The sequence below is a fragment of the Heterocephalus glaber genome, unplaced genomic scaffold (genome assembly GCF_053883595.1).
Source record: "Heterocephalus glaber isolate CG9 unplaced genomic scaffold, H.glaber_assembly_v1.0 deba00001447, whole genome shotgun sequence".
In the NCBI taxonomy this organism is placed as follows: Eukaryota; Metazoa; Chordata; class Mammalia; order Rodentia; family Bathyergidae; genus Heterocephalus; species Heterocephalus glaber.
The window spans coordinates 23,411-47,473 of record NW_028258299.1 but is presented as its reverse complement, the minus strand read 5'-3'; the positions used below and the strand labels follow the sequence as shown (position 1 = coordinate 47,473).

The 24,063-nt window shown below is 38.4% G+C and overlaps 1 long non-coding RNA gene across 5 annotated transcripts; it reads left to right on the top strand.

Annotated features, from left to right (window-relative positions):
* Window positions 1-4,865: 4,865 nt before the first annotated feature.
* LOC147827350 (uncharacterized) lies at window positions 4,866-23,594 on the top strand. Of its 5 annotated transcripts, XR_015452500.1 has the most exons (9): window positions 4,866-4,964; window positions 13,034-13,134; window positions 14,242-14,317; window positions 14,534-14,628; window positions 15,835-15,897; window positions 18,549-18,708; window positions 19,015-19,074; window positions 19,518-19,571; window positions 19,755-20,375. It is a non-coding gene; the product is annotated as an uncharacterized LOC147827350 (long non-coding RNA). The 5 variants fall into 5 exon arrangements; XR_015452501.1 differs by lacking the exons at window positions 4,866-4,964; window positions 19,755-20,375 and adding an exon at window positions 20,387-23,594 and having other exon boundaries at window positions 12,973-13,134; XR_015452502.1 differs by lacking the exon at window positions 4,866-4,964 and having other exon boundaries at window positions 12,973-13,134; window positions 20,140-20,375.
* The last annotated feature ends 469 nt before the right edge of the window (window positions 23,595-24,063 follow it).

The following is a 24,063-nucleotide window of genomic DNA, read 5'->3' as shown; positions in this document are numbered from 1 at the left end:
ATAATTTGGAACTATGCCTCCTTTTTCACTTTTTTGTAGAATTTTTAAGAGCTGTGTTACATCCACTGTATTTGTATATTACATGTTTTATTTAATCATTTTCTTATTACTAGATGCCAGTGCTATTTTTTGAAGTTATAAATAACTCTGCCCTATGCCACACAGAGAGGTGCATATAATCCTAGAATCAAGAGGCTGAGACAGGAGGATTTTGGAGAGTGCAGCGCCAGTCTGAGCAACATAGTAAGTATAAGGCCATTTTAGATTACATCACAAGATCCTATCTCAAAAAACAAAGCAAAGAGGGCCAGGGATTTAGCTCAGTGGTTTCGCCACCTGCTGTGCAAGCACAAGGACCCGAGATCAATCCCTGGAACCAAAACAAAACAAAACAAAACCAATCCAACTTCCCAGATTAATTTGGGCCAAGGATTTAGCTCAGTGGTTTTGCCACCTGCTATGCAAGCACAAGGACCAGAGTTCGATCACCGGTACCAAAAAAAAAAAAAAAAAAAAAAAAAAAAGCAAAGAAACAAAAGCTAAGTCTGCTTTAAGTATATTTTTGTATATGGATTTTTCTCCTTTAAAATTTTCATACTTCTTTTTTTCCAAGGCATACATATTCTTTTATTGTGTATCAAGTAATATTTTAGTATATTCGGTTTTTCCTTTTTAAAAATTATTTAACTGATTTTAAATTTTTAAGTTGAAACTTAGAATTGGTGATATAGAGCAATATTAAATATAAATTTGGAATAGGGGGATTACTAAATCAAACAAGTTTATGATACTTGATAAGTATATTCAAAATGTCTCCTCAAAATGTTTTGCCAGTAACATCAGCATGGGTGTGTGCTGTTTTCCTATAGCTTTTCCAGCATATGTATTTTCCTGATTTTTAATAGTTTTAATAGATGTCAATTATTTCCTTATTATTATTTGACTTAATTTAACTAGTCTACTCTGTATGCGAAAAAGCTATGGATGTAAAGAGAACAAAAGACAAAATTTGAGGTCATTTAAAAAATCAGATACAAACACTTTGATGTTTAGTTGGTAACTTTGTGGAGAAAAAGTCAGAGTTCTTGGCTCTTATCTTTCCATATGTTACATCTCTTCCTCTGCCACATACAAAACTGGAAGAATTCTGGACAACTGTTTTATAAAATCAAAGAAACTTTAGCTAGGTGAACCATTAAGAATCATCTGGTTAGGGACCGGGGATTTAGCTCATTGGTTCCACTGCCTGCCTTGCAAGCACAAGGTCCCAAGTTTGATCTCCAGTACCAAGAAAAAAAAAAAAAAAGAATCATCTGGTTAAACCCTTCATTTTAATAAGATTAAATAAAAACCCATTGAGATTCAAATTATTCAAGATTTTTCAATTAGTAGGTGCCAGGGTGCAATTTAAGGCCAAGGTTCCAGATCTTTCTATCAGGCATGCGGTCTTTCTGATGCAAATTCCACCTAGGTGCTAATCACATACCTACAGTTGTCCTTGACATTTAGGCTAAGAAATGTAAAATTTAGGCTTAGTGTACTAATTCTTACTAAATAAAATAAGAGAGTGAATTTCTGTGGTCTTGGACTTATGAGTATAAAGCCAAACCTATATCTGAATAGGTTGCACAAAATGAGAAGCACATTTCATGAACTGTCTTTAATAGGCTTATGCAAAGAATTCTGCAGAAGGTGTCTTAAGCATAGTAATTCCAATTGCAGGTGATTAAATCCTCTGGAAGACTGGATCATCATGATCTTGATTTTTTTCTTGCTGTTGATTGTCTTGTTACCTATTAAATATTAGTTTGTTCACCATTTCTAGACCAAATGAGGAACTGAATTTTACAACTGAAGAAAAGCACACTTTTATCCTATCACCTTTATCATTGCATTTTCAATCTTTCTTGTTTTACTGTTTTACTTGTTTTACCTGGCATTGTTTTACTGCCCTAGAATGTGTTCTTCCCATGATGACTGACAAAAGAAAGATCCATTCTCTTGGGGGTAGTGGAAATCCTGTATTTGCTTCACAGCTTACACAAGATAATTACAATAGTACGTTGTATATATTCTGAAGTTTGGGCTATACATTCTTAAATTTATGCCTTTACAGGAAGAGAAGTCCTGCTCCCTATTGGGTTATCTTGTTCTTTGGGAGCTGTTTTACAACTTTGTAAATGATTGATAATAGATAGAAAAGCAAAGCATTTGTTTGTAAACATCAAATTATTTCCTGTCTGGCAGAGGAGAGAAGCTCAGTCTCTCTCTCCTATGATGGAAAAGCCAATCTTGTCTCAATTTGCACATTCATCTCACTGTTCTTCCCCTATACATTGGACCCTCAAGATACGACTGGCCTGACATACGAACAACTTGGGTTAATTAGATTAATGGACCTAAGTCTGCCTTTTGTTATCTATAGTGTGTACCCAGGGAAAAATTCAGATCTCGGCTGTATTGACTTACAACCAACTTGAGTTACAACCAGTCCTTGGAAACCGATTGAGTTTGTAAGTCAAGAGTCCACTGTATTTGTGTCTATTCTTTGTTGTTGTTTTTTTTAGTACCAGGGACCGAACTTGAGTCCTTGCGCTTGTGCAGCAGGCAGCAAAACCACTGAGCTAAATCCCTGGTCCTTGTGTCTATTCTTTGGATTCTCTTTTAAACTGGTTAATACCTTAATGTTTTTCAAATTTTTAATGAGCAGAGTAAAATCTTTAACAACTGTTTACTTTTGTATAGGAGAATCATGATTTTATCATTTAAAAATTATCTTTTAACACCATGTATGAGATCCTAAAATATGGTTACTCTTTGCTACCTTAAATTTAGTTTAATTCTCATTATATTTTCCTATCAATATGAAGAATACAAAGGATCCAACTTGTGGGTATTCTCTCCTAGCATAATACACACACACACACAGTACACATGCCCATAAACACAACCCCCAAAATAAGCAATAATGGTTATCCATAAAACAGTTGAAAATCCATGTGTAAGAAGCAAACATTCTGTAGTGCATGGAAGACACAGTTCTGATGATCCATCAGGGAGAATGGGTACTATCTCAGCTTGAATGGTCTATTTGGGTTACTTCCCCATTTTCAGGAGTCCTTCAGGAATGTAGACTAGATGGTTTCTATTTATACCACAGATTTTTCTCGGCACTCTTAACATTTTGGACCAGATGCATCTTCGATGTGGGAGCAGTCCTGTGCACTGTGGGAAGCTTAGCAGCTTCGCTGGCCTCTACCCATTAGATGGTAGTGTCACATCCCCCAAATGGCTCCAGACACTGCCCTGGCCAAAATCGCTCCACTTGTGAATCCCTGATGTATTTTATTAAAGGACACACAAAATAACTTATCCAATAGAAGAGGGAGGATCTCTCCAGAGACATGTGTATACTCAATAAACGTATATCAGCATGGATGGGTCTCAGTGGTAATGTTGTGTGATCACAGCAAGTTACAGAATGATTTGAACAGCATGACCATATTTATGTAAATTTTAAAATGACAAAAGTTACAGTGTATATTGCTTATAGGGCCATGGATGTGGGGTGAAAATCATAAAACCATGAACATGAATAGACACCAATTTAATGAGTTTCACTGTGTTTGGGAAAAGAGGAAGGAAATCAGGATAGGTTATGTTTAAAAGAAAAGTCAACTCTTTCTATAATGTTTTTCTCACTTTCAAAATAGGTCAAAAACACTATTGCAAATGTTACCTTTTTTAGTCCGGCTAACTTATATAGAGACACTGTTATTCTACAAACTTTATTTGACAGAAAAATCTATAAAAAGCTATGAAACATGCAGCTTAAATTTTCTATAGTACTTTGATGCTGTTACTTTTCAATCATCTGTTTCATATTGTTCATATGACTGCTTGCCTTCCTAATTAAGAGTAGCTTTGAATTGGCAATGTTTTATACAGCAATTTTCTGGTTCAGACTCTAATGACAACCATAATATAAATGGTCTCACCTTATATGTGTGGAGTGCTTTATCTTTTCTCAGTACTCTTACATCTGTCTTCTCATTTTGTGTTCACAATTTCTTTCACCATCAATCTTAGTTTCAAATCTATTCACCATGTTAATGCATGTTTCATCTTTCTATTGCAGTTACTTTAAGTTTGGGTTACTGACCCTGAGATACCAGATCCCCGGGCAGTTTACATAGGAAGTGACCCACAAAACACTGGTAGGTAAAGTGAGATAGGGAGAGAAAGAAGTTCAGAGGCAGCACGTTTAGAGCAGCTTACTGTTTAGGGCTACTGAGGCTCAATTTGACTCCTTTGCGTGAACTCCTATGGATGGCTTTCACAATAGAAAGACACAGTGAGTCATTTGAGATAGAAGTTGGCAACACCACAAGTACTTATGATCAGGCCCTTTACAAGAAAAGTTGGCTAACCTGTGCTCTATACCATAAAACTGGGAGAAGCATCCATATTTTCAAGAGTTTTGAGAGTTTCCAGTGTGAAGAAATGTGCAAGAAGGAACATATCCATAAACATTTCATTTTGAAAGAAGTAGGTTAGGGACAAAATAGTACTTCTATAAGAACAAATATTGATCATTTGCCCTAAAAAATGATCAAGATCCAAGCAGACACTTGAGACAGTTATAACTCTACTATGGAATGAGTTGGAAACAGTTCAGGCTTGGGAAATAGTGATCATTCATTGTGCCAAACAACAACTAATTAAAGATTATGGTAGCAATTAGCCAAGACTATGTTCAGGCTGGGAACAGGAAGAGATAGTGGTTGCCAATAATAACTGCAGAAAACTAATGCAGGTTACCTGTCATTCCATGAGAGGAGAAAACAAAACAACAAAACAAATCTGTGAATGAAAGGGAACATGTAGTGTTCCCTTCCTGTGTCCTCAGGGTGATAAGGAAGACTGAAGAAGGAAAATCTACCTACTGCAGGTAGGTTTAGAAGGTATCTAAAAGTGATAGCTCTTTTTGTTAAATAGACTGGTTGCCTGGGGGCAAGCAAGGATGAATGACAAAGAGACATGAATCAGTTTAACTTTGGGCAGCCAGGGGTCTCTTGCCTCTTAGGAGCCCCAGCATCTGGCTCATCTTGCATTTATTCACCTAAACACTGGTACACGCAGTCAAAGTAGCACAATGTTCATCTGCTTTCCAATATCCACTAGTACATACTATGGTAAACAACTTAATCTTAGGTGTTCTGGCTTTTCCCTGGAACCCACAATATGGAGTCACCCTGAGTGCAGCCTTTCTCCTTTGTGCTCAGAGAGGCCAGTTAGGCCTTGCTTCTCTGGCCTCTGACAGCATGGAGTTGTTCATAATATTCTTGATTATCTTCTTCATTTCAATGAGCTCAGTATTGATGTCCTCTCTTGTTTGTGATATTAGTAATTGACCTCTTTCTCTCTTTGTCTTGATGAGCCTGGTTAGGATTTATCAATTTCATTCATCTTCAAAGAACCATATTCTGCTTTTAGCAATATTTAAAATTTTTTTTATTTTTCCATTGTATTGATTTATGCAATAATTTTTATTGTTTTTTTCTTTTGTTTGCATTCATTTTATTTATTCCTTTATTTTGGTACCAGGGATCAAACTTGGTACTTTGCACTTGTGAGGCAGGTGGCAGAACCACTGAGCTAAATCCCCAGCCCTTGCATTCATTTGATATTGCCCTCATTTGTGTAGCTTCCTAAAGTGGAAGCTTAATTTACTTTTCTTTTTTTCTAACACTATGCTTTCAATGTTATCAATTTTCCTCTATGCACTGGTTTTGCTGCCTTCAACATATTTTGATAATTTGTGTTCTCATCATTTACTTTAAAATATTTTAAAGTTTCTTGAGACGCTCCTGATAAATATTATTTGGAACTGTGTTACAGTCTAAATATTTTGGGAATTTTCTAGCTAGGTTTGTATTATTGATATCGAGCTTAATTTCCTTGTAGTACAAGAACAAACTATGATTTCTTAACATCTGTCCTGTGGCCTAGAATGTGGTCCATCTTAGTAAATGTTCCATGTGAGCTTCAAGAGAATTTCTTCTGCTTTGTTGGAGGAAGTATTTATTAAATGTCAGTTACATCCAATGAATTGATGGTGGCCTTTCATTCAACCATGCACTTCCATTTTTTCTTTCAGCTGCATCTATCAATTACTAATTGAAGAGTGTTGAAGTTTCCAACTATAATAATGTATGTGTCTATTTCTTCTTGTAGCTCTAATGATCTTTTTTCCCACATATTTTGATAATCAGTTGTTCAGGTGCATATATGTTAAGATTTACTATGCCTTCTTGGAGAGCTGACTCCATTTATCATTATCAATTACAATTCTTTATCCCTGATTCTTTCTTGAAGTCTGCTTTGTCTGAAATTGATATTGCTGGTTCAGATTTCATTGGGTTGTGTTGCCATGGTATATCATCTTTCTCTATCCTTCCACTTTTACTTATGTCAAATGGAATTATGTAGACTAGAAAAGCTATACTTGAATTTTTTTCAAAAGTATACTCTGACAGTCTTTACGTTTAAATTGATATATTTAGGTAATTCATATTAAAAATAATCATTGATATAGTTCAGTTAATCTCTACCATGCTTGTGTTTTCTAGTCATGACAGTTTTTCATTTCTTTAAAAATCTTCCCTCATTTTTCTTTTGTTTCTTTGTTAATTTTTAAATTTTAAGTTCTTTTATTGGTACATTTCAGGTATATGATTCATTTCCATTTATCATTGGGTGTTTGTACCTGTACATGATGTATCTTGGTTCCTATTTTATTTCCCCATTACCTGTGTGCCCTTCACCCCCTCCACCCTTCCCTATTTACATAGACATCATTTCCATTTATTTTTTCTTTTCTCATAGTTTTTCCTTTCCCTCTTTTCCTTTCCCCTTCCCCTCCCTTCACCCCTTCGTCTTTGGACCTTTTTTCCTCTTTTAAATTATCAACTATTCATTTTAATCATTTTAACCCTTGTTTACAATATCAGTTTCTCACACTAGTGAAACTATTTGGTATTTCCAAATGTGTGTCCTATTTATTTCACTTAAGAGTATGGCCTTGATATGCATCCATTTAGCTATAAATGACTCTAGTTTTTCATTCTTTATGGCTGAGTAGTACTCCATTTTATTAAAAACCCCCACATTTTCTTTATCCAGGTTCCAGTTGATGGCCACTTGGGCTGCCTCCAAGCTTTAGCTATTACAAACTGTGCCTTATGAACATGGGGACACATATATCACTGTGGTATGATTCTTTTATTCTTTGGGGAAGATACCCAGCAGGGGAATAGCTGGGTCAAATGGGACCTCTAGCCCTAGTTCTTTGAGGTATCTCCATACTGATTTCCACAGTGGTTGCACTAGCCTACACTCCCACCAGCAATGGTGAAGGGTTCCTTTCTCCCCGCAGCCCTGCCAGCATTTGTGATTGGATGATTTCTTGATAGCAGCCATTCTTTGTGGTGTGAGGTGGAATCTCAGTGTTGTTTTCTTCTGCATCTCTTGAATGATGAGTGATGTTGAACATTTTTTCATATATTTGTTTGCTGCTTTTACTTCTTTGAGAAATGTCTGTTCCCTTCAGGTGCCCATGTTTGAATTGGGTCTTTGAATCTGGGGGGTCAGATTTTTTTCAGTTCTTTATATATTCTAGAGAGTAGTCCTTCTGTAATTTTTCTTGCCTTGTTTCTTTAATGAATACATTTTCTCTCTTCACTTAGCATATCAATTATACCTTTTAAAAATGTTAGTGTGGGACAAGGATTTAGCTCAGTGGTTTTTCAGCCTGTTGCGCAAATGCAAGGATCAGAGTTCAATCCCCAGTACCAAAAAGAAATATTAAATAAATAAAAATTAAAAAAAAATGTTAGTGCTTGTCATAGAGTTTGCAATATATATTTACAGCTTATCTAAGACCACCAAGTCTAAGTTGTTAGTTTCAAATAACACTATACTGCTTCTCTGCTAACATAGGTACCTTAGAGCAGATCATTCTCAATTCCCCCATGCTACTACTCCCTATGCCAGTGGTGGCAATCCTATGGCACTTGTGCTGCAGCAGGCTGTTTGCATCATTGAAAGCTATAAAACTTTTACTATCCCTGCCACTGTTGCTGTCACTGATTCCACTCATTCAGAAATTATATGCACCCAATATATTGTTGCTACTGTTGTGCCCAGATCGCAAAGTCCCAAAGACCACCAGGAAGCCATTTCCGATGCAAGCACATGAGGGTCGTTTATTCAATCTCGAGCAGGGACTCTCAACTGTCAGGGAAGGAAGCAGAGGGTCAAGATTGAGAGCCCCGCATTTCAAATTAGTGGGGTTTTTACTAAAGTACAGCAAGGTTTGGGGATTTTCCATTTAGCAATCACATGATTGGTTGGCATTTAGCAAATACGAAGTGTATACTTCTGATTGGCTAGGCCCATTGGGGGTTGAGGGGTGATTAGGTATAGGTTTTAGGAGGGAAAAGAGGGACAAAGGTTAGTGGCCGACTGTCAAGTACTGGCAGTCAGTAGACACAGTGGCTAATGGCCACGACCATTATGTACTGATGGTCAGCACATTGACAGATTGTTTTACAAATGGGGGCCCAGAATGTTTATTTCCTGGGCAAACTGATGGTTGAGCAATTAACTTAAGAACTTTGCTTTGTTACAGAGTGTGTCTTTTGTCCCAGAGCAAGCACATTTCAACCATTAATAATAGAGGCTAGGGGAATAGTGGCTTTTAGCAAACTAGAGTCGCTTTGGTCTCACAGCTACTATTACTTTCAGCAGTTATCTAATAGATTAAGAATAAAATGTTCTATTTTACCTTTCTTTATTCCTCTCCAATGCCCTTTCTTTCTTCCTTCCCTTGTTACTCTCCTCCTCTCAGCACCTTTCTTCCTCCCTCTCTTACAGATACAGTTTTATTATGAAGGAAACAGAAGAAATTTCTGGAAGGGTCGGGATTCCGTGCTCTTGTATCCTTTCTATGGAATCTGCATGTAGCATTGTCTGTGCGCCACAGTGTGTTCATGATTTGGGATGCTCCACTTGGTGTCCAGAGTTTTCGTATGGGCTGTCATCACACAGGCATGACTGTGTAAACCACTGGGCATGTGACTGAGTTCAATCTTCAGTGCTTTCTCCTTCATGGAGGTCAGACTGGCCCAGAATTCCAGCCTTCTAATCATGAGTTTGGTCTCTCTAGTGAACAGCCCTGATCCTGAAGCTAATTAGGCATCTACCATGAGTCATTTCATTAAGACCAACATTAACACAAGCATGCCCATAACTGAGGAAGTTCCAAGGGATTTTGAAATTCTTTGCCAGGAATGGGATCAAAGACCAAATAAATTTTTTAGCATACCATAAAACCTTTAATATATCAATCACAGTTGTTGTAAGCTTCTTATCTGACAATTTCAAAATCTGTGTTATATCTGAATCCAGTACTGATGCTCATTCTGTTTCTTCAGATCGCATGTTCTTCTTGCCTTTAGTATATCCAAAATTTTATTGTTGGGCACTGAGTGAGTCAGGCTATCAGTATAAAGATGATGTTAGTCTGGCCAGGACCTGGGTGTTTCCTGTTTAAGGTTTATTATAACTGTGCACCAAAGATTCCATTTTTCTCTAATTTCCCATTGTTTGCCACTTCCATGCTGTCTCCAAGTCTCCTAAGAACCTCTTCTTAAATAGAATGTCTCTCTTAGGTGTCTCATTTGTAACCCACTGTTTTTATATAGGAGCTCTGTCAGTGTAGGGATAAGATTTTGAGGAAGGGAAGCATTCCATCTTAAAATTATATATCAGTTTTTTTAATGGACTTGAGTTCCCGAGTTGTAGCCATCAGTAACTTTTCTCAACTTTTTTTTTCCTATTACACAAGACAGAAAATCTAGAATGACTAACAATGTCTAGTTGCTCTTCCTCTTCATCAGATAAGGCTGTAGCAAAGTAGCTTCTCTTGAGCACAATCTCATTAGAGAAAGGAGAACTGTCTGGGCTTATTTCAAAGTGGTTACTTCTGTTCTTCACTGCTCACAGAAGAGAAGATTGCCTCTCATATTTTACTCACTGCTGGTGGGTCTTCTGAAGGCCAAACCCACACCAGTATAGGAGGCCCCCTAAAACTGGGTACAGTGGATTTTAACTCTGGAGTTAGTCTGAAGTCAGCTTTCAGCAGTTCATCAGTTGCTGTTTATTTGTTCCTACCAGTTTCTATCTCCATATGTCTCTGGTCCCGGTAAACTGTGATTCTCTATACTTGCATGCCTGTCTGGTTTTTGCTGTGGCAGTTTGTGATGTGACCTCAGTGCTCTTGCAGATCTAATTAAAGTTCCTGATTTTTAGTTTGTTCAGCTGTTTTCATATAGTCAGAACAGGAAAGATAATTTCAGAGCTCTTTGTGTGTCAGAGCTAATCAGGAGGCATGACCAGTATGCAACTAGAAGCAGGGGTCTGAAATCCATATGTACTTAGGCCATGGCCCATGGGGACAGGCATATTGATTACTTCCAGTGGTCACTGACTTCTTCATAAAACCAGCTTTTCAGCTAAACTGCATTCTACAAATGTACTACTTGCTAGGTTACTGGTCAATTAAATGCAGTCTTCAAAAGAAAGACCTTTTAGTGAGATTTGGCTTTGTGATTTGAACTGGCCTTTTTGTTTCCACTCTGTCCAATCTCAGAGGTCTTTTCAGCTGGTGAATGGGTTTCTCATATGTTCTGTGCATCGCCATTACTCTTAATGTATTCTAGAACATGATTTTTCTGGCTTGTAAGCATCTCCAACCCAACTTATGAGTTTTCAGCTCTTTGGATTTAAATCAGAAACATTTTAGTAAGTCTGAGTTCTAGAGACCCACTAGTAATAAGACTATCACTAGGATGAATAGATGAAGGGGTGTGTGTGTGTGTCTGTGTGTGTGTTCAAACCTGTATCAGTGATTTTATATATTTATACCTATGTTATAAATTTGTGTATCTGATTTCTATGCTAGATCTAGTAATATATATATACATATATATACTTATCTAAATCTTTTTGAACAATTATATAATAAGAATTATTTAATACCTATCTTTGTAAGCACATTTATAAACTTTTGACATGAGATTTGTAAGTTCCTAACCAGCATTAATATTATATTAAGAAATTTGTAATAAAAGTGTCTAAAATTTCTTTTCATAAAATATATAACAGTTTAGAAAAATAGTTATTTTAAGGCATATGTGGAGCAAACTGACATATTCTTTCATCTACAAAAGTCACAAGAAGTTCATGAGAAACAAAAAGATTGAGTTGTCAGTACTCATAGTGCTTCTCCCTGTTCATTTATTACTTTGTGCATCAGCATATTCTGGTAAATGCTTAATAACTGGTTCTCCCAAAAGAAATGCCCCAAGTGTGGAATTTATTAACTTCTTTAGTGCAAATACCCCCATAATGGTCAATTCCAGGGCCGCATAACACTGAGTAGCAGAGGCATCCACTAATCAGATCTCGTTAGGTCCTAAGGACTGACTGGAGCATTTGCTGCCTGTAAACAGGAGAGAAAGGATTGTTAGGGGCATCATAACTGTTTGAGAGTGTTGACATTTTACAAACATGAGGGGAAAGTCAGAGGTTGGGGTGGTGAGGCTTCTCAGTGATTTTTCATGGAGATTTTGCTGGTTTCTGAGTGACGATGTGGGCTTTCAAAACATAGGGACCACTTGATTTTCAGATACCTAGGCAATCAAGGTGACATTTGTGTTATGCTTTTAGTGTGTCAGGTAGGAAAAAAATTGTCAGTTGGGAAATAATGCTGTTTTTTATTCCTTAACATTTAGAGTTTAAATATAATGACATTAGTAATAATCCTACTAATAACTATATGTGTCTTGGTAAGATATACTATTTTTTCCACAGTATTGACCATTTAATCATTGAAGGTGTTATGTGAAGAGAATATGATGACTCTAAGAATGTTGCTGGTACTGAAGTTTTGATGGGATCCAAAGAGTGTTGACAGTTCCCTAATGATGAAAGTGGACCAAGGTTATTTGTTGGTATTTTGATAGAACAGACTGTGTCCTTAAATGCATTTATCACATGGATCTACTTAGGTTCCAGTCAAGACATCACTGTGTACATACATGTTTATTAATGGAGCTTTCCAGGTATCCAGGCAAGTGATAAGGAAGGATAGATAACACCCTTGACTAACACTGAGAAACCATGAAATTAGAACTGTGACACTGGAACTTGTGTTCTCAAGTCTTTTGCTCTCCCATCAAGCTCTTTCCAAGTGCACAGAGATGAGCTGTTTTTACATTTCTCATTAAAGATGTTTCCAGACATCAAGGTAATTAATGATACTGTTGAAATTCTTCTACTGAAATTGTTTTTGGTATGTGTGTGGATGAAATAATGGCCAGCTTAAGTGGGAATGCTCTGCTTAACTGAGGGTGATTCTGGGTGTGGGTGACCCACCTAAGGATTGTTGCCAGAACTGCATAAAAGGAGGATAGGAGGGGAGGAATGCTGGCTGCTGATTTCCCAGGAGAAGCTTTGTTGGAACTGGAACTCAGTGGCTTTTCTTGCTGTTGCTCCCTCAGTGGGTGGGTGGGTGGGGGCTGCTGGTCTTTGTCTTTGTCTTGAGCATCACTTCCTGGCTCCAGTGCAGATCCCTCAGTGTTCTGGCACAGATTGTTCACCCTGCCGGCATAGACTTTTGAGCTTCTACCACTGGCCCTTGGGCCTTTTGGTGCAGATTCTTGATATGAACTTGCATGAGACATTGCTGAGGGCCATAGGCCTCTGGCAGGACTCATGTGGAATATTATGTGGAAAGATCTATTGCACTTTGCTGCGTTTGACTTTTTGGGAGAATATTGTAAGACAGTCCTATAAATTTGTATATCCTGTGGTAAATCTGTTTCCTTGGAAACACTGACTAGAGCAGTATGTTTATAGGTAAAAAATAAATTTGTAACAGTAAACATGGATTTTTCTTTATTTGCAGGTATAGACATGCAATAAGATGTGCACCAAACACTGGGATTTTTAGATTTCTGTCAAGACCTTATAGTAACCCTTTCAACTGTTGGTCAGCACACCATGTAGGTAGGTGGTTTCATGTAGGTTCTGATGTAGGCCCAAACCACAGCACAGCTTAGCATCTTACTGGTTTTACCTTCTCAAATATTCTTAAAGATGTATTTTCTAAAGCCTTTGCAGATTTGTATCATGAGATCGCTGTTAATCTAACATCAGCCTTTAATGGCAGACATTGCTTTTATGCAAACAAGTGCTGATGTAGACCAAAACTAAAGCACAGACCACCTGATCTTCAGATCACATGAGGCAAGTGAAGTTATGGTTTCCCTACCACTTGCCATCATGATTTCTTTGCCAGTATTCAGGTGAGGAATAATAACATCCTTAGGAACACTTGAAACCATGCAGTTTCTTTTCTGTATTTCAGAGAGAATGTGTAACCCTGTGAGGAGGTTGCACATATCCAAGTATTTATCACATAGTCCCAACTATAGTAATCATAGGAACTAGGCAGATATTCCACGAAGAAATGTTGTCTTATCTGACATTATCCTTGACCTTGGAGAACCACAAGAATCCAGGTAGAGTCCTGTGATCATGGATGTAATAGAAGCTGTTCAACAGTTCCTGGTAGGTTGTGTCTTGATTCCTGTCAAGGGTTAACAGTGAACTTAAAAAGTTCATTATCAGGAGGTATTTCTGTATTAGAGTAAATATTTTCATGTAGAGCACATGCCAGACCAACCATTAGATCATCAAATATCTGGGTCAGTGATGTTTGTTTCCCTACAATTTTTATCATATGATTAAAAAAATGTAAGTATGTAGATAAGGAATGCAGTATTTCATATTCTAGAAACCATATTATTGGATTATCTTACATTTAGAGAGAATTTACCCTGGGAATTTCAAATGACTTTCATGTACTCAGGTTATTATTATGCATTTAAGCATCATGGTAGTTAACAAGTTAAATATTAGCAGTCATGAGATAATGAGGTTTGCAACAATGATGTTCATCATAAAATAATCAAGAATACAAGTAGACTTGATGAGTCCAGGTAGAAATGAAATCTTGCAATAATGACAATAAAGAAAGTTATTTGAAGGGTCCCAGTAGAAAAGTCTTACCATACATATACTTGTCACCCATGTTTTTACATTTCCATGCAGATACGGTGGTAAGTCTCATGATGACGAACAGTGGCAGTTTGTTGAACTCATGGCCATGATGATCAAGAGGGATATTGTAAGTGTGGGGTTCTTACATTTATTTTAGCATGTTTCCTGTACATATTTAGTAAAGGAATGATTCTGTTTACCACTGCTAGTAACAAGTAGCTTATTATGTAAAGTTTTGATAAACTCTGAATTTAATCCTAGGAGGTGTGGAGGCATATGCAGGGATCCATGTAAGTTATTCAACTGATCCACATTACAGTATTGACCATATTTTTTTCTACAGGTAGCCAGCCAAGAGAAAATGGTGTGAAGAACAACATCTCTGACCTTGAAGTTCTAAAGATCTAAGTACTTCAGTTGGTTTCCCTGATGATGGAGGTGACCAAAATTTTAAAGTTGTCCTTTTTTTCTCCCCTCAGGAGAAAGATGATGCATCCCAGACACACATCTCAAAGTGTTGTCTAAGATTCCAACAGTTATTAAATTATAGTGATTGAACTTAAGAATGGTAATTTATGAAATGTTATGACTAACCTGGTAATTAAGAAATTGTCCCTACCAAGATGCCAACAGATAACCTTCAGATTTCTTGGTAAAGTGGATGGGATATCTAACACAATGTTACCCTGGCTTTTTGGCAGGTATTCCATTAAGTTTTATCCTAGGTTTGTTGACTTGAAATCATTAGAAGCATTTCTTATTTTTTGGTATTTATAGCATGAATGATGCTTTTGAACTCCTGTGGTAACCTCTGCTTAGAACACAGTTCAAAATATGATTTGTCAGTAATGCTTTTTGTAAATATGAGATTGTACTATGGACTTATTTAGAGATTGTGACAGGTTATTGTATAGGGATGCAGGTCATTGACCATATTTCCTATCCCCTAGTATTGACCATGGGAATTTTGCTAGTGTTTCTTCCAAACAAGATGGTATTTCTTAGTAGGCTTTTACCTCAGTGTTCAGCTTTAGCCATGTAATTGTGATAAGAATATGATTTGTCATGTTGAACGCCATGACCAAGGGAATGTGTCAATGTCTTCCTTGAATGACATAGGTTCCAAAATCATTTTTCATGATTTGATTTTCAAGTTCCTCTGAAGACATTGTGATTATCCTACCCATGGGAGTGAGTAAAGTCCATAGAGGGTTGAAGTGCTGAAGTACCCTAAACCAGATCTTCATCCATAGAGGAAAGGGATGAGGGTGTCCTGACTATTACTAGATTTAGTGGTCACTGCTCCTATAAGAAATAATTTTGTCCTTCACAGTTCTAGTAAATATGAGTTTATCCTTTATATGCCATAGGGAAAATTGGTGTTTTAGCAAGGACTGCTGAGGGAGTGATTATGAACTGGTTACTTGAAATTATTGTGGAACTCTAGGACTGCAGTAAGCATAGGTTAATTTCTGGGGTGTGGAGATGACAAAATATGGGCTCTCTGACAATACTGTTTTTGTTTGGTGAATCCAAGTATCCTGAGGAGTTCAGCCGTCCTTTAGCAATGGACATTAAAAAGGTAGTGGGCTCATGTTCTGACACAGCACCTTCTATGCCAAACTGGCTTTGTATTTTTTTCAGATGCCCTTCAAGAGAACACAGTGATCCAGAAAAGATGGTTGTTGCAGTCACCCTAGTAACAAGGTAAATGATAAAATGGTCATAGTCCAGTGAAGGCTGTTTGATCTTCTATAATCCTGGCAAGTTCCTAACTAGGTGCTCAGATGTTAAGGTCTTGGCTAGTGTATTGGTCTGGGATGATAGTCACTCACTAGTGACATCTCATTTTCAGCAATTCATTTTATGACTGTGTTAGGTTTTATTATATTCCCCACTTCTGGTGATACATGTTTTCAAAACATATTATCACCTTAATATTACAAGGATACATCAAATGTCATTGCATCTTTTCTGGAATGTAATAGATGTAATATGCTTGTATTGCTACTGGTGGAGAAGAGATTTATGTAATTTTCACTGAGTCCATCTCTGAAATATTGTCCTTGGAAGGTTTGCATGTATCACTGAAGACAGACAACACTCTCTTACAAGGCATTATCCATGGAAGCCTGCAAGTATCTAGATAACGTAAGTGGATGCTGAAACAATGAAGTGACATAGGGAATTTGGAGTTGTATAAGTGCAAATGAGACATATACCAAATCAGAAGTCTATGACAAGAGTCCATAGATGGGTGAATACATCACAGCAAGCAAAATGAGTTTGTAAAGTAGAACACTACTGGTCTCTCTATAAGTGCTAATGTGGGCATTCACCACATCACAGGAAACCAGATCTTCATATACAGGGATGAGTGATGGGGATGTCCTTGACACTTGTTACTGAGGTTTTGTTACAAGTACTAATGGATGAAATGAGAGACATGATGAAAATATCTAGTGAATGCAATACTGCATTTTGTATGAGACAGAAGTGAATAGTGAACCTGTACAATTTCAGGGATCCATCACATCATGGTTGGATGTAGACATGGTGGTGTTATAACACAACAGTAAACATTGAAAAATTTACAGATTGCTCTATTACACATTTGGACATGCCAGAGAATACAATTTACATAGAATTAAGGACTATATTGACACATAGCTGAAGGATGCCTTTCTGTTTCTGGGTGAGGGGCAGAAAGCATCAGTGACATGGAAGAGCAAGATGAGAGCTAAATGACAGTTTTCTGTAGGTGCTTTCAAGTTAATGGAAGTGATCACTTGAATGAGTGTGTTGAAAAACCTTGAACAAACCAAGGAAAAACAAAAGTATAAATTACAGCCCATTGGCACCCATCCAATCTTCAATATCCAGGTGGCTAGCATAAAGGTAATAGCCTAATGAGATGTTGTCATGTAGTGGATTCTTATGCTGGGAAGGTCACTGTGACTGTCGAGTTCTGAGCTGACCCCACATTCACACATCAGAGATCTTATTTTCAGATGTGATTTTCATTGTTGATAGTGAAACTCTGAGGTAGTCTCCTTTATTTGGCAAGTGTGAGGTTAAGGGGCTCATTCCTATCAGGGTGTAGAATCAGGTGCTACTGAATCCAGGTCGAAAGTGTGCCTTTAAACTGGCCATTGTAAAGGGTAACAAAAGAGGGAGGGGAGGGGGAGAGGAAAGAAGAAAGAAAGAAAAGAAAATAGAAGAAAAAATGGAAACAAAGCTTTTGTAAATAAAGGAGAAGGAGAGAGGTAGAGGGAGGGGAGGAGAATGGGAAAAAAAAGAAGAAGAAAGATACATCATGAATAGGTACAAATTCCCTGTGATGAATGCTATCATTATGTTTACCTGAAATGTACTAATAAATTTTTTGCTTCAAAAAAAAGAACAACAACAACAACAACAACAAACTAGGCATTGTAGAGAAAAAGCAAGGATTCAGATAATTATCCTAGAGTAGTTCCCTGAGATACAGACTGTAACAGTTTGTCCGGTGTCTGCTCAGGAGTGTCCATTTTCTCTTCTCTGGCTTTCAGTGTGCATAAATGAGGGTTCTTGTAGTGGTGATGGATACCTGAGTAATCCCATGATGTGCAGATTGTGCAGATGGAGAAAAAGAAGGGCATAGGATAAAGTACAGGATGTGTTCTTTTGGGTGTGTTTTCTAGTGATGGGTCCAGACCTCACAGTGAGCCAGGAAAGGCCAGCCCCTGGAACCTCACCAGGATCCAGATAGCAGCAAGTATGGCCTCCATCACAGCACAGGAAATGGATCTTCCTAGGCTTCAGTGGAGCATGTTGGGGCCCTGAGTGTAGCCGATACTATATTTTGTGTGAATAAATTCAAGTATAAAAGACTAAAAAATCAGAAATCTAGTCTGTGTGAGTTTTCTTTTTGTATAGGGTGGGGAAAGTACTGTTCAAGGTCCCTGTGTCCTGGGATTGCTTGCTTACTATATGTAGTGACATGCTTGGGTACCAGACTGCTGAGAAAGAAGCACAGGTAACTTGCAGGCACCCACTTGATGAGGATCAGAGCCTTGGGATGATATTCTTCCCTCAGTTTCAATCTGGTATGCGGTGGAGTGGAAGCCTCCCACAGCAGTGGTGGTTGTCAATGAATCGAGCATGTCGTGTGCTTGCAGAACATGCCGTATCCTTTTAGCATGGCCTTGTTCCTTTTCCCTTCATGGATACAGAGTGATCAAGAAGTTGGCTGATGTACACTTATGGAAGGCCAGGGAAATACCACCATGGGTACAAACTGATCACTAGGCCAGATGTCTGTATCCAGGTCAGAAGAAGCCTCTGGCTAACCTGGTATTACCATGTTTCATCACTAGGTATCCTGCCAAAAGGTCTTGGGAGATGCTGCTACCCTCAGCCATGCAACACCTTCTTCTTTACTGATGTACATTGTGGGAGGGCACTTGGGCACACTTTGCTTTTCCCCACTGATTCCCCTGTGTGCCAGTGAAGGTGAAATCTTCCCAGTGGCTGCTGGTAAGTGTCCCATTTTCATGTAGGGGAACTGAACCGTAATGTAGTTTTCATGTTGGCTAGGTGGATGGGGAGGCCAGGATTCTTGCTAAGATCCACTATGAATATTGAGCCTTAGAACTTCTGCAGGTTTCCCTTCAAGTGAGAAAGAATTCTCTTACCATATTTTTTCTAGGAAACACCCCTGAGACTGAGGTGTTAAAGCAAAGGGGCCACAGTCTAACACAGTGACCTCCACAATGCTCACATGTGCTGGTGGAAGGAGACTTGCATGGACTAAATCAGTATTCTCTGATGTCATTTTCACAGGGACAGTCATGTCACAGTGAGCAGCACAGTATAATCAGGTGGATGCATACAGACATCCAGGTAAGTGTGGGCTTGTGCCCAGGCCACCAATGAGGTCCTGCCACTTCCACATGCATGAGTAAGTGACAAAGGTGTGGCTTGGCATTTGTAGCCCGCTGCTTGATTTGAAGTTGCTCAAGTAAGGAAGGATGGAATCCACAGCAATGCCACTCTCTGGGAGGGAACACTTGGCACAGCTTAGGTGAAATGGATGGTAAAAGAGTGAGCACTGAAGAAGACATGGTGTCTAGGTTTGGGTGCTTGCTGTGTCCCAGCCCGGGGAGCTGTAGCGCAGGAGAGTCTGCAGGGGTCCACTTAGGAGAGGTTTGACTGTGGGGACAGGATTGTTTTCATGCAGTTATCCCAGCAGCCAGGTACATTTCCAGTGTGAGTCAGTGGTTTTTATGGGAATTGAAATGCTCATTGACTCAACACTGACTTTGTCTTCTCCATGTTTTCTGCAGGTTCCTTCAAGGGAAGATGAGCAGACTATGGCTGGAACTGCATGCAGGTGTCAGGTGAGAATCAGCATGCTGGTACCTCATTGGGCACCAAGTGATGGTCTGTATTCAGATGGATGTGAAGAGGGTGTGCATGAGGTATTCACATGTTTCCTAGACATGCACCCTCTAAGGTCTTGACTACTGAGTGGTTCAGAGTTTGTGCCACACTCAGCATCGTAGCCTTTTTTTCTGTGACAGGTTGGCTATTGATGGTGAACCTCTGATTCTGCCCTCTTCATCGACAAGTGTGGTGCTCTGTGCCTTCTTGCTGTCATGAGGAAGCATCAGATGCTATTGGTTCCCTTCCAGGAGAGATGACGTGTATTTCATACTTGTCCCACTAGGGGAGTAAGCAGGGCATGAGGTCACTGTGACAGAGTGGGTCCCTGAGATGGGGATTGGAGTGAATTGGGAGGTATCTCCTCAAAGGCATCCATTACCATTGCATGGCTAGTTTGTTGACAAGAAGGAGGGAGGAGCGTGGTGGTGGTGGTGGAACCTGAATGATAGGATGACATGGGAGTTGTACAGGCAGACACTGAGGAGACCACAAAGGGTAGAATCTCTTGTGCTTCTTTTCCAGTGAGGGAGTCCACAGCTCATGGTGAGCCCTGAACATCACCAGGATCTGTATAAGGACAGCCATGGACCTTCACTGCAGCATAGGCAGGGAATATCCATGGCCTTCACTAAGTGATATTGGGGTCCCTGAAGTGGAGTCTTGGGGTAGTGGGGTTGCTGTGACTTTGCTTTAGGTTCTGGAGCCCAGGAGAGCAATGAAGGAAGAACTGAGCCAATCCACTGATGCTGAATTTTTCCTTTGTGTATAGTGCAGTAAAATGAATGTTGATCTTCTCTACATCCTTGGAGTGCTTATTCTTTGGTCCAGTGGTGTTGTGATGGACCACCCTGCCCAGGAGAAAGCACAGAATTCTTTGGAGGTCAGTAGTTGATGATAATGAGTCTCAGGATGATATTTCTGCACTTGAATTGCTTCCAGTATCAGAGTGAAGAGAAAGCCTTTGTGCCAGTGGTGATGCCAGAGCACAGCCCAGTGTTCTTGCAGAGCAAAGGATAAGATTTTAGCAGGGTGTGGCTTGCCTTCCTTTCAGATATCTGCAGTGATGAAAAAGTGTTTGTTGTGGTGAGATTGCTGATGATAGATGAGACCTCTGTGCATGTAGCCTGGCTACAGGGTATGATATTCCTTAGGTAAAAAATGAGCCTGTACATAACCTGGCCATGTGATGTTTTTTTCACCATGAATGCTGCTAAGGGCCAGAGTCATGATCAGGTCTTGTGAGATCTTCAGCCATGGAATATCTTAGTTTTTTCTGATGAACTTTGGAGAAGAGACTTTTCTTTTCCCTGCCGTTTGACTTGTATGTCAGTGGAGGTAAAACAATAGAGACTTCTCAATGGCTATGAGGCTGCATCCCATTGTCATGTAGACTGGCTGGACCATTCTTCATGGCCAAATGTGCTTTTCATGCTCACAGTCAGAGGGAGGAAGGTAGAAATTATTGATGGTATTCAAATATTCATCCCTATAGTTATTGACCCTCAGAACTTCTTCATATTTTCATTTAAAGGAGAAAGAATTCTCTTAGCAGGCTTTATCCTTGGAGTTCTAGAAAGACCCATGTCTTTAAGCAAGTAAGTAGTTTTTTTTTTTTCAGTTCTTTTATTGGTACATTTTAGGTATACAATTCATTTACATTTATCACTGGGTGTTTGTACCTGTACATGATGTATCTTGGTTCTTATTTTTTCCCCATTACCTGTGCACCCTTCACACCCTCCACCCTTCCCTATTTACATAGATTTCATTTCCATTTTTTTTTCTTTTCTCATAGTTTTTCCTTTCCCTCTTTTCCTTTCCCCTTCCCCTCCTTTCACTCCTTCGTCTTTGGACATTTTTTCCTATTTCAAATTATCAACTATTCATTTTAATCATTTTAACCCTTGATTACAATATCAGTTTCTCACACTAGTGAAACTATTTGGTATTTACACATGTGTGTCCTATTCATTTCACTTAAGAGTATGGCCTTGATATGCATCCATTTAGCTATAAATAACTCTAGTTTTTCATTCTTTATGGCTGAGTAGTACTCCATTTTATAAATAAACCACATTTTCTTTATCCAGTTTCCAGTTGATTGGCAATTGGGCTGCTTCCAAGCTTTAGCTATTACAAACTGTGCCACAATAAACATGGGTGCACACATATCACTGTGGTATGATTCTTTTAATTCTTTGTGGAAGATACAAAGCAGGGGAATAGCTGGGTCAAATGGGACCTCTAGTCCTAGTTCTTTGAGGTATCTCCATACTGACTTACACAGTGGTTGCACCAGTCTGCACTCCAACCAACAATGGAGAAGGGTTCCTTTCTCCCCCCACCCCTGCCAACATTAGTTATTGGTTGATTTCTTGATAGCAGCCATTCTTTCTGGGATGAAGTGGAATCTCAGTGTTGTTTTCATCTGCACCTCTTGAATGATGAGTGATGCTGACCAGTTTTTCATATATTTGTTTGCTGCTTTTAGTTCCTTGTCTGAGAAATGTCTGTTCTTTTCAGATGCCCATTTTTGAATTGGGTCTTTTAATTTGGGAGTTCTGATCTTTTCAATTCTTTATATAATTCTTGATAGTAGTCCTTTGTCTGAGGTACAGCTGAAAATTTTTTTTTCCCATATTGTAGGTTGTCTGTTAGCTCCGTTGGTGGTTTCTTTTGCAGTGCAGATTTTTAATAAGATGAGATCCCAGTTGTTGATTTTTCTGCTAGTTCCCGTGCTACTGAGGTTTTGTTCATGAAGTCTTTTCCTATGCCAGTGTTTTCAAGAGTTCTACATAACTTATCTTCCAGCAAGTTTAGTGTTTCTGTCTTAATATTTAGATCTTTAATCCACTTCAATCTTAGTTTAGTGCATGGTGATAGGTGTGGGTCTAGTTTCAATCTTTGGCAGGTTGAAATCCAGTTTTTCCAACACCATTTATTGAACAGACTATCTTTCCTCCAATGATGGTGATTGGCTCCTTTGTCAAAGATGAGGTGGCTGAGCATGTCTGGAGTTGTTTCTGCATCTTCTAATCAATTCCACTGATCCTCGGGTCTGTTCCTTTGCCAGTACCATGCTGATTTTATCACAGTAGCTTTGTAGTAGAGTTTCAAGTTTGGGATTGTGATACCCCATGTCTCTGTTGCCTAGAATTGCTTTAGCTATTCTAGGTCTCTTATGGTTCCAAATGAATTTTTGGATTGTTTTCTCTAGTTCTGTGAAGTATATTGTTGGAATTTTGATTGGCATTGCATTGAATTTATATAGCAATTTTGGAAGTATGGCCATTTTCACTATATTGGTTCTTCCTACCCAGGAGCAAGGGATGTCTTTCCATTTTCTTGTACCCTCTTCAATCTCTTTTATCAGAGTGCTGTAATTTTCAGTGTAGAGGTGTTTTGCTTCATTTGTTAGATTGACTCCTAAATATTTCATTTTTTTGGATGCTATTGTAAAAGGAATTGTTTCCCTAATTTCTCTCTCAGTGAGTCTGTTATTTGTGTACATGAAGGCTATTGTTTTTTGAGTGTTGACCTTGTATCCAGCTACTCTACTGAATCTGTCAATTAAGTCTTGAAGTTTTTTGGTTGAGTTTTTTGGGTCTTCTTTTATTTATTTATTTATTTATTTATTTATTTATTAAATTCTTTTATTGGTACATTGTAGGTATACAACACAATTACATTTCTCATTGGGAATTGTACCTTTACATAATGCATCTTGGTTCTTATTTTTCCCCATTCCTAGCCCTCCCTTCACCCCCTCCACCCTTCCCTATTTACAAAGACTTTATTTCCATTTTTTCCATTTCTCATCATTTTCCCTTTCCCTTCTTTCCTTTCCCCTGCCCCTCCCACTACCCCTACCCCTTTGGACCTTTTCTTCCTATTTTGCATTATCAATTATTCATTCTAATCATTGGTACATTTTAGGTATACAATATAATGAAATTCATCATTGGAAATTTGCAACTTTACATAGTCTCTCTTGGTTCTTATTTTTCTCCCTTGCCCAGCCCTCCCTTCAACCCCTCCAGTCCTCCCTATTTATGAAGATTTTGTTCCTATTTTTCCATTTTCTCATATTAATCCCATTCTCTTCTATCCTTTCCCCAATCCCTCCCACTTCCTTCCCCTTTGCCCCTTTTCTTCCTATTTCACATTACCTATTATACATTTAGTCTTTATTTACACTTTCAGTTCCTCACACCAGAGAAACTATTCAGTATTTATTCATGTGTGTCCTATTTATTTCACTTAGGAGTATTGCCTCAATGTGCATCCATTTAGCTATAAATGTATCTAATTTCTCATTTTTTATGACTGAGTAGTACTCCATTTTATTAAAAAACCACATTTTCTTTATCCAGTCTTCAGTTGATGGGCATTTGCGCTGTTTCCAAGTTTTAGCTTTTACAAACTGTACTGCTATGAACATGGGTG